The sequence below is a fragment of the Phoxinus phoxinus genome, assembly GCF_949152265.1.
Source record: "Phoxinus phoxinus genome assembly, chromosome: 10".
Lineage (NCBI taxonomy): Eukaryota > Metazoa > Chordata > Actinopteri > Cypriniformes > Leuciscidae > Phoxinus > Phoxinus phoxinus.
This window is the reverse complement of record NC_136885.1, coordinates 14,719,712-14,731,591: the sequence shown is the minus strand read 5'-3', so window position 1 is coordinate 14,731,591 and position 11,880 is coordinate 14,719,712.

The following is an 11,880-nucleotide window of genomic DNA, read 5'->3' as shown; positions in this document are numbered from 1 at the left end:
CCTGCTCCTTGCGCAATGCCTTCTGCAACTCCGAAGACGGGATCTTCCTCCATACTAGGAGTGATGGGAACCTCTTCAACCTCGCCCGCCTCAGAGCAAAGACTAAGGTCCGCAGGGTACTCATACGGGAGATGTTGTTTGCAGATGATGCTGCTCTTGCCGCACACACTGAGGGTGCCCTCCAGCGACTTATCACCTGCTTTGCAGATGCATGCACAGAATTTGGCCTTGCCATCAGCCTCAAGAAAACCAACATATTGGTTCAAGATGTCAACACCACTCCTGCAATCACTATCGGCGACCACACCTTGGACGTAGTGGAGAATTTCACCTACCTTGGCTCCACCATCTGCAGCAACCTATCCCTGGATACCGAGCTCAATATAAGGATAGGCAAAGCAGCTACCACCATGGCTCGACTAGCAAAGAGGGCTTGGGACAACACTCTGTTGACACTCAAAACTAAACTGAAGGTGTACCAAGCATGCGTCTTGAGCACCCTCCTCTATGGCAGTGAAGCTTGGACTCTATATTCTCGCCAAGAGCAAAGACTGAATGCCTTTCATATGCGCTGCCTCAGACGACTCCTGAGCATCACCTGGCAGGATCGTATCAACAGAGCCATTTTGGCTCAGGCAGGTATGCCAAGTATGTTCACCATCCTCACACAGAGGCGACTGCGCTGGCTTGGCCACCTGTGCAGGAAGGATGACGGTCGTATCCCAAAGGACGTTCTGTACGGGGCGCTTGCCACAGGAACACGACCAACTGGACGGCCAACCCTGCGCTACAAGGACGCCTGCAAGCGAGATTTGAAAGCATGCAGCATCTGCCCAGCTGATTTGGAAGCAGTGACATCGGGCCGCGAAAATTGGCGATCCACCGTTAAGACCGGTGTCCTTCTAGCCGAAGAAAAAAGAGCAATGCAGTGGGAGGAGAAGAGGACCCGTCGGCAGCAAAGCGTTCAGCTTGCCCCCACTGACACCACCACTGCTTACACTTGCAGCAAGTGCCAGCGGTGCTGTCGCTCCCGTATCGGACTCTACAGTCATAGCAGAGTCTGCAACCAAACCACAGACTGACCTGGGTGCAGATTCTAAACCATTGTCTCTCGAAGACAGAAGGATGCCCAAAAATAGTGTGTAATGTTGCTGTTTGACCATAAACAACATCTGCAAAGTCACAACGCTCAAAGTTCAAAGCAAATAGAGATATTTGCTTTTGAAGAAATTGCTTTTTAAGGACTACAACAAACGGCTGGTAGGGACTACACAACATTTCTCCTGGGTTAGTGACATAACTAATTGACAAAAACCTAGTAATCAATTACTAGAAGATAACTACACAAGCTACATAAATTCACCAACTAACCATTCAGAAATGTTGTCTACATGTTGTCACTTTTTCTTGAGTGTCTCCGTCTTTGTCTGACTCCGGTTTGAACGTACAAGGCTAAACGTTTTTGAAAATTTCAGGACACAAGCTGTTGTAGCTCCACCCTCTGTGCTGGGAGCAGCAGCTCATTTGCATTTAAAGGAACAGACACAAAAAATATATATTTTTTGCTCACCCTCAAAAAGTAACAATTTTAACATGCTATATAAAAATATCTGTGGGGTATTTTGAGCTAACACTGCCCACACACACTCTGGGGACATCAGAGACTTATTTTACATCTTGTGAAAAGGGCATTATACCACCCCTTGAAGCGAATTTCTTTTTCTCGTCTTATTGCGCTTAAATTGTCAAATACGCACAAGGTTATGTCAAAAAATCACAAAGTTCACATAAACACAGTCAGTTATTTCTGTGAACGTAAACAGTAAATAAATCACATGTGTAGATCTGTGTATTAAAGTGAAAGCAGCAAAATATACAGTACCTAACTGCTGTTAAAATTAATAAAACAACAAAAGAAAACCGAAAATCACTAACTACTCTTGATTGAATAACTTTAGTAGCTTTATTAAGAATATATTTCTTACTTGAATGCTGCTGTTATGCTCTGGTGAGGAGATAAACATGGCGGACTGTGTACAGCTCATTCAAGGCGGGGTTTATGCAATAGGGCAGAGGGGTGTTGTGCCTATTTTCCCATTCAATTCTATATTTTTGGGCTCTTTTCTTTTTCTTTTTCGCCGGCTGCTCGGAGGTAGTCATTTTTACATTTCCCGCTGTTGTCACTTGTCGTCATCGTTGCTACGATACATGACTCACAATGACTGAAACGACCAATTAAAAGGGCATTCTCTGATGATGTTCCAAGATGTTAAAAACGCTACGCTGATTAGTATCTACCGCTCGCACCGTTGTTGTTTTTTTCTTATCATAGCCTACAAATGTCTTCGTTCATAGTCTGACATATTAGAAGCTATGTGTGTGTCTGTCATGGATTTGCACTGAATTGATTCTCAAAAAATACGGAACAAAGTGCGTTACTTATCAGTTCAATACGGAACAAGACTTTTATGTGTCAAATACGGGACGATTCCGTATTATACGGGACGATTGGCAACCCTGCTGCTTATGATTTATGGGGATTAAAAAAAGGAGTGAGTGGCACACATTTATGTTGCACCATGTAAAAATGAATTTTGCATAATAGGTCCCCTTTAAGGATTACAAAGCCAATTAATAATTTATTCGGCAGTAGCTATTTTTGATATAAAAAACAATGAAGGGTTTTGAATAAATGAACAAACTCTGACAATAGGCCTTTCTATGGAAGCTTGTTTCTACCACGGGATAAAATAAGTAATAAATAAGGTAACTGCGACTTTTAAATCACAAATATTTTCTCACAATTGTGAGTTTAAATCTCACAATTCTGAGAAACCAAAAAAAAGTCAGAATAAAAGGTTTCACTTTATTTTGATGGTCATCAACTTTATTTTGATGGTTATTTTAAAGGATTTGATGGAATCCTTTAACACATTCTGTTGACTAAGTAGCGTTGCACCTATACATGTCTACTAACTCTCATTAGGTTTAGTAGAGTATTATTACTGGTAGGGTTATAATAAGTTGACATATAGTTGCAAAGTTACTCATAGTAGAATTTCTGTTGGAGGAGTATCACAATAAAGAGTTAGCAGATATTTTGTAGACAGTCTACTAGTCTAATGAGAGTTAGCGGACAGTTATTTATAGTCAACAGAATTTTCAAAAGGGACCATCAAAATAAAGTGTTACTGAATAAAACAAATAAAATCAGAATGGCAAGTTCTGTTACATCTCACAGTTCTCACAGTTACAAGAAATAGTTGTGAGATATAAACTCGGAATTCTGACTTTATTTCTCGTAATTGTGAGATGTACAGTATTGCAATTAATTAGCCAGGGAAAAAGTCAGAATTGTGAGAATTTTTTATTCAATTGTTTTTATTCTGTTCAAATTTGAACAGGTACATTTATATTAAGTAGAACAACTACATCCTTTATTTACATATATCCAAGTCAAAAACATAACATATTTTAATCTGTTTAATCTGTTTGGGCCACTGTCCTGCAGAGTTTAGCTCCAACCTTTATTAAACACACCTGAACCAGCTAATAATGGTTTGCAATAATGAACTGGATTTCCCAATACTAGACATGAGAGAGAACAAACTGATTTGTTAGAATAAATCAGACGTTCCAAACATGTGAGAGAGTGTGGTTTAGAACAAACGGATTCACTGGAATTAAAGTCAGCATGAAACAGAAGTCGCAATAGTCTTTTTCCTCTATTGTGATGTATATCCGAGTGAGGCTACGTTTACACGTGACCGGCTATTTTCATATACGGACATTTCACCCTCTCCGTTTTCAAAAATAACATTGTGCACACCTGTCAGTTTTCAGAAAAGTGTTTGTTTACACAAACCCGTGTATATGCCGTCAAGAGCGTGCCAAACCTGTAGGTGGCAGTGTAACTAGAAGCTCAAGCCCACGTTAGCCAATCAGAATCCCGAAAATAGCAACAACAGCAACTAATCACTTCCTCTTTCTCTTTTGAACAAAGATGGACTGGCTCTTAGTGTTGGAGGGAGGAGAAGTTGTTGCAAAATTGCTGACCTCCGAGTACTCATTCGTCTCTGCTCCACGGTATAATAGAGCAGCTGTATTTGCAAATGCAAACAGACATAGACACAACATAAATGCGACTGCTACTCTTAATGCATCCATGATCACCATAGCAAAATGAAAATGTAAACATAGGTCGCACTTTTGTCGCAGGTGCAAGTGCTGTCGCATACTGTGACGTCGGCTGCCTAAAACTCAGTTTTTCTCAGTTTACATGCAAACGTGCAAACAAAGTTTTCCAAAATCTCCACTCTGACCGGAGTTTTTAGAAATCATCGTTTTCAAAGGCGGATTTTCCGTTTGCGTGTAAACGAAGGGCACAAATGAAGGGAAATGTCTCAGTTTTTCGAAATAACCATGTACGTGTAAACGGGGCCTGAAATGGCTTCTCAAACAAGAAAAAATATGACTTGGATTTGTCCATCAGCAACTGATTGGATCGCAGTCATTTGTTATTGCTGATGTCATGTGAGTGACAGGTTGTCCCGCCCTCGCGCCAGGAAACACGTCATTAGAGAAGTGAAGAGATATCGTTGAAAGATGGGAATATAATGTTGATTGAAGATTACAAGGGGATCAATTATGTAGAATAAACACTGCAATGTACCATAAAAAAAGGGGGGTTGGGTTTGTTACTGAAAAAAACACACATAAAAACAGCTAAACTGCTGTCATGCTACTAAAAATAGTGTTAAATTTGAAGAGTCACTCTTTGTAGTTACTCTCCAACACTGATGATAAGCACTACGCAGGTTAATTTAAATACATAACAGATGCATGGTCTGATCATCACTGTGTCCAGGGTTTATTGCATGCAATGACCTCAAAATAACAGTTTATGGTAGAGTTATTTTCATACAGGAGCATCTTGTAAAATTATAGAGCAGTTTTTTTTAGCTTGCTTCTCCATTTGCACTCTTCTCTGTTCTTCTTTCAAAAACATGTTTAATGTTCTTATGGCCTTGTTTGACTGAATTAGTGTATCTACAGGTGTCGAATTAATACCTGAGTTAAATTTATTCTGGTGTGTAACCTCAAGCGTTGGTCTCCAGCCAGGAGCACTGCGCTCATTCGCATGTCAACATGACTACATATTCTCAAACTGAGAGCTTTTCCCCCGCTACCACAGCAAATACATCATCACGTTTGTTTGCAGGATCCATCTACACATTTCCCAACCATCTTCTCTCCCTACTTTTGTGTGATGATGAAGAGATGCAGTGGGGAGTTCCTCTGTGATGGATGATGACGTAGTTTACTGTGCAGCAGACGATGTTTGCGGTATGAGGGAGAAAGAGCCGGTTTGTGCAGGTGTACGGCTGCCACAGGAGTGTTTATCCTGGCTCGGTATTGTGTCTGGAAACGGGGGTTCCGACGGAGGTTAAACGTCCCCTGCGGCCTCAAAAACACTCTAGAACATCAGGCAAAGGAGGAGTCCAAGAACTTGTTTAAAAAAAAAAATTATATCAGGTAAATGACACATGCTTGTCTTTTTGAGATGAGATAGTTCTCCAACGATGAAGGTGAAGCGATACTTAGTCTTGAAAATAAAGTTCTTTATTGCCATTGATGGGTCCACGAAGAACATTTAACATCCATGGAACCTTTCCATATAGCACAAAAACTACTGGTCACTGAAAGGTTCTTTTTTAAGGAAGCCAGGATGGTTCTTCTATGGCATCGCTGTTAAACCATCTTTTGGAACCTTAAATTTGGCCTCTTATCACATTGATTCAAGGCATACATTTTTATAATTCAAACCCATGATCCTGCTGTTTCTACTGCCACACACCACTTTGAGTTACTGGAATATTTGATTCTGATGTAGGCTACATGTAAACAGTGTGCATTTACTATCTAATGAAACATATTTTAGAGTTTAAGAGTTTAGCATGTACAAGATAATGATCATGTCAGCTAACAGGAAATGTTATCCCCAGGCAGCAACATAGTGTCGGCCCAGATCCGGGCCACATCTGGTAGATGTGGATTCAACGTGTCCCAGATTTGGGGCGAATGTCTGTTGCTGTCTGTCAGAACTTAAGAACAATGTTATGAACAAACATTCTTCTAGTAACGTTAACAGAACGTTTGTTCAAAATTGTCTGGTCTTTAAAAACGTTTTCAAGACGTTAGCACAAAAAACATTACTTATGCATCGGTCATGAAACGTTTTTCTTTTTCTTTTTTTCAAATCATGCATTCCCTGGGAATCAAACCCACTACATTGGCGTTGTTAGCACCATGTTTTTCTGTTTGAGCAGCAGGATTTCTCATGGTGCATTTTTCTGAATCATTTTAGTTAGATGTTTCATCTAACTTTTTGTTATTGTTACTACTTACTAGTTTCAGATGTTTCGGAGAACAAATGGAACATTTCATTAATGTTCACATAACCAAGAAAATAAAGTGTTTTAAACATTTAAAAAAAAAGGAAGTTTTGAACGTTCAGAGAACATCTTGATGGGAATGTTAGCAAAACGTTCTTGGAAAATATTTTTGTTAGCTGGGATCCCATTTATTGTTAATGGAAATTACTGGAATCTATAACTAATTTACAGTAGTCGTTCTTGCACAAAATTATGAAAGTATGACCACTACTGAGGTATGATGACCCCCTACATGAAACAAGAAACCCCCTCGTGTAAACTTAGACCAACTGTCATCTGAATATTACAGAATATCTAAATTACATCTGAAATTAATTTAATTTAATTTATGTTTTCAAAGAAAGGTGTCATTAATGTAACAAGCTAAATGGAATTCTGTGTAAATATATGTTGACAAATAATACATTTGAATAATTAAATGATGACAGTTCAATAAAATAACAGAATCCCACTCAAAGAGATACATGTGAATAAGTCTAATTCTATGAATTATGCACAGCCCTATACTTTTAACTGAAGTGATATAATAAATAACAGCTCAATGAATTATAATAATTATTAATAAGATAAATCATGTAACAAGCGCAACTACAGGCCTTCTGTCCCAATTCTGAGGGAGGAAAGTCTAAGCATAATTTTTCACTTTTCACTGAATGAATGAATAGTTATTAGGTAACCTATATGAAGTACTGTGTCCCCCGCCCCCATTATATTAAATGACAAAAAAAAAGTAGCTAATTTCTTTTAAATTAATTCCATGGTTTGATATTTTTTTTGTTTGATAAACAGTGACATTCATCAACTTTTAAGTGTGGGTTGGGAGTTCAAATAATTTTGGAGCCCTGCAATTTGTCTAAATTGCATTGTTGTCTGAGTTGGAGGGAAATTCATTCGGCACAGAAGTATTTATGCACCTGCTGCATTTCTCTACAATTTAAGGAAGAGGAAGACTGCCACCTACTGTTCAAATGACAATAACTGAACATTATCCTGTACAAAATAAAAAAAAACTTTTAGGCCTATATGAGTTTGCAGCCATCCAGCCTGACATTAAAGACATGAATGATCAGTTATGCCTCATAACACGAAGGTCTTTCCCACTCCTACCGTCTGTCACTGATGACTGTTGGGAACGCAGTAGGACAGGGACTCTTTCATCCCTCCTGAGGGCTGGTGGAGGATGCGATTAGCACCGATTATGTACAGATTTGTCATCGTCATAAATCCACAGCTGTCGGAGGCTTCACATTTTTACATGTCACTTCAAACGCATTCCTGTCTGTCTCCGCCTGCTTTACAGCTTCTGTCCAACTTTACTGACGGCAACCGAAGAGGGTCACTCTTCTCCAGCACTTCTCCACGAGATGTCACGTTTCACGTCATGCTTCCTGAATGCTTGTTAGGAGCAAATTGGAAGCCCAGTAGTCATCCGTAATGTGTTGTCTAACTCTGAACCCTGGATAATTTTTCATCATGACTTTCCTTCCTCTTCTTAGTCTTCATATCCTTTCTTCTCCTCTCACCTCCTTTAAGCATCTGGATGTGTGTGTGTGTGTGTGTGTGTGTGTGTGTGTGTGTGTGTGTGTGTGTGTGTGTGTGTGTGTGTGTGTGTGTGTGTGTGTGTGTGTGTGTGTGTGTGTGTGTGTGTGTGTGTGTGTGTGTGTGTGTGTGTGTGTGTGTGTGTGTGTGTGTGCGTGCGTGCGTGTGTGTGTGTGTGTTGCCAGCTGTTTGCTATTCCTCATGCTGACTGCCTGGGAGTCTCCCTTGACCCAGTGTCCCCATCCTTTCACAAATCTGCCTTGAGCCGCACTGAGACAATGTTAATTGCTTCACAATAGATACATTTACAGGTGTTTTTATTGTGCATATATTGATTGTAAAAATTATTGTAATTTTACCCATAAAAAGACTAAAAAATGCTTCAGTAGAAATCTTTTAATTGGTAAAGTTCCCTTAGCCTAAAAAGTGTTTAATACCATTTCTGGAAGTTAAAAAAAAAAAAAAAAAAAACTACAGTGAAACAATTTAAAAGGATATTCCCAGAATTCCCTGTGTGACACTTCACATTTGGCGGTTTTTCATGTTTCCTTATCGGGTACATTAGGGTTTTTACAACCTGTTGTTAAATTAATGTTTATTGCGTTATTTTGTCATGTGTGTTATATTTTGTATGTGTGTGTGTTACAGGTTGTTCTGTGAATATGTTTACATTTGTTGTCACTGTATTTTTACAGTATTATTTTGGCAACCACAGCTGCCAGTTTTTGTCTTTTCTGTAAAAACAACTGGATTATTTTTTCACATTGCCCCATTCGAGCACACCTATTCATTATTTATTACTATTTTCCACATTTAAAGGGCACCTATTATGGAATTTTGAAATTTACCTTTCATGTAGTGTGTATAGATCTAAGTGAACAAAAACATCCTGCAAAGTTTGAAATATGAAAGTGCACCATATATAAAGTTATTGTCTTTCAAAAGTAAGAGTCGACTCTGAGTCATTTTTATGAATCGTTAGAAGACCGAAGCTTTTTCTCTGACTAGATGACGTCAACTTGTCAAGTTATTTGAATACGATACGCCCACTTATGCTGGCGAAGAGACGCTGCGTTCTGAAGTGCGACTCAAAAGCCAACTTTTTTCATCTGCCCAAGGAGGAGCATTTGAAGACTAAGTGGCTACAATTCATATAACTATACCACAGAAGTATAGTCCGAGCCTTGTGCTTTGTTCGCGCCATTTTGAAGACGATTGTTTTACCAACTTAAATGCAATCAAACTTGGATTCGCGAGCCGGCTGATATTGAAGAAAGGTTCAGTTCCAAGTGTATTTGCATCAGCTTTCTCCTCCGTATCACAACCTGTAAGTGTTATTAATAATTGTTGCTTTTATGTTTTATGTAGCATGCTTAATAATTATTTTGTTTGTTGTGTAAGCACGGTTTAGCTTCTAGGTCTTCAATGACAATTGTATTGAGATATGTGAAGTGTTTGTCGTTGTTTTCGGAGTTTGTCTAGTAATACCTCGTAGTAATGTAGGCTACCTGCATTTTTTTTTTTTAAACGTTATGTTTATGCATCGGGCTAACGCAAACAAAGACTGATTGTGCTTTTACAATATGAACTCTGGGCTATGCTCGCTAACATTAAATTATTTATCTTATTTTTAGTTTTTTACTAAAACTACAAAGCAGTGGACTATAATCATTATTATAACGCAATTTAATTGATAAAAGCATAATTGTACTCCGTGTTAAACAATAAGTATTATCTATGTAAACACTGCTGGGTCATCTGACCAATCAACGCAGATTAGCGTCGCGCAGAGGAGGGGTTTTGAAAATGAGTCGTTGAACGAATCATTTGGGAGTCGGTGAGCAAATCAGGTAAAAATAAATGCATATTATACGACAACAAAAGTGTTTTTTGTCATTGCATGCATGTAAAACTGTTGTTGGGGACTCCCTAAACAACATTAGGAACATTTTAAATGTCAAAATAGGTGCCCTTTAAAGCGATAGTAAAATTCTAAAATGAAAAAAATAACACAAATGCAAGTATTAGAATTACATATGGATGGAAATTATATATTGCCCACATTTCTTTTGAGCTTCTTCACCCTTTAACTATTGTCACAGCCATATAAAAGGACATGATGCAAAAGACCTGCCTGTTGTGTACATAGTCTAAGTGAGACCCTTTTGTTTTAGAAAAAGACGGTGATGATGATCACATATGTTCATTGCCACAATGAACCATAAACCTCACGGGAAGTGTAAAGTAAAGGTCAGAAGGTCTCAGACAGGACTGGAATATAGTGGCAGAGTGGGCTTGACCTGCCCTGTGCCCTCCCTTCACCCTCCATTTGCTGACTGTCTACTAATTCAATTTGTGGGAACATTCAGCCATGGTGAAGGGAAATTCCTACTGGTGTTAGTGGGGTTTCATGGGGCTTATGGAGCCCAATCCATTGGGATTATCCTGCTATGAATGGGTTTGTCCCAAAAGCTATGACACTAGCTGTAAAACTAAACATCACCCCATCTGACAAAATATATAGCCTACTCACTGGCCACTTTATTAGGTAGCCTACACTTTGCTGTTTGGTTTGGACCCCCATTTGCCTTATAATTATTTGTGCTGCAAAAAGGTGCAGCAAACATTCCTCAGATATGTAAGCATTTTATGTATAAAAAGCAGTTATATGGAATATTCTATTATATATACACACATACATTATTACATGATATATTACACTTTACATTTACACTACAAATACACTTTAGATTTTAATTTCATATAAATATGTATCTAATGTAATATAGAAAGGCATTAAGCATTATTATGTATCTAGTATTTCTATGGAATATATATTCTATTATGTCAATATAAATATAATTGGTTTTAAAGAAAAATAAAATTCAAAACATTTTTATTATCATTTTAATTTTCATTAATCACCAACCGAATCACAAAGTTGCCAATACTGTTTCAAACAACAGAGGGCGGTATTACACAATCAAAGGAGAGAAAAACAACGAGAGAGGTACAGTCTCAAATACAGGAAATGTTTCAAACAGACCCAGTAATTAAATCTTAAAAATGATTAAATAATCATAATTAATGTATCGCAAAATCCCACCAGGATGCCACATTCATACTTATTCTAGTTGGTCAGATAATCTGAAGTGATCCGATCAGCTACAAACATGCTTTGTAAGCTTTATTGAACTGTTCATTAGAAGGCCGATGAACTTTAAAGGAGAACTCCGGCGCAAAATGAACCTTTGGTCTAATTACACATTGTTACCTAGTCAACCGTTATATGAGATTTGTTTTCATGATTATCGAATGTAAATAGTTTTATCTCTAAAAACAGTTTAGCCTATAACACTAGTAGCCTATAACGCTAGTATATAGGGCATAGTGTAATGACAAATAAAAATTGATTGTTAATACCACTAACAAGGCTCAAAATAGCCCCACACTAACACGGTAGCATAATGAGGGTCCCTACCTTCAAACCGAAGCATTGAGAACTTTGACAGTGTCCAGACAGTTTAATAAGAAGATATTTTATACATGCAGTCTTCGCTTAGCCATCTTTGAAAAACAGTCTCTATCAATCGATCTAGGAACACCGATCCAAAAGCGCTGTACCATATGAGATTCTACACAGTTTTTATTTGTCATTACACTATGCATATACTAGCGTTATAGGCTAAACTGTTTTTAGAGATAAAACTATTTACATTCGATAATCATGAAAACAAATCTCAGATAACGGTTGACTAGGTAACAATGTGTAATTAGACCAAATAGGGTTCATTTTGCGCCGGAGTTCTCCTTTAAGTGTTCTTTGAGAACATGTTACCGTGTTGCTCTAAATGAGTGGAAGGAATCCATTAATTTACCAGACCTG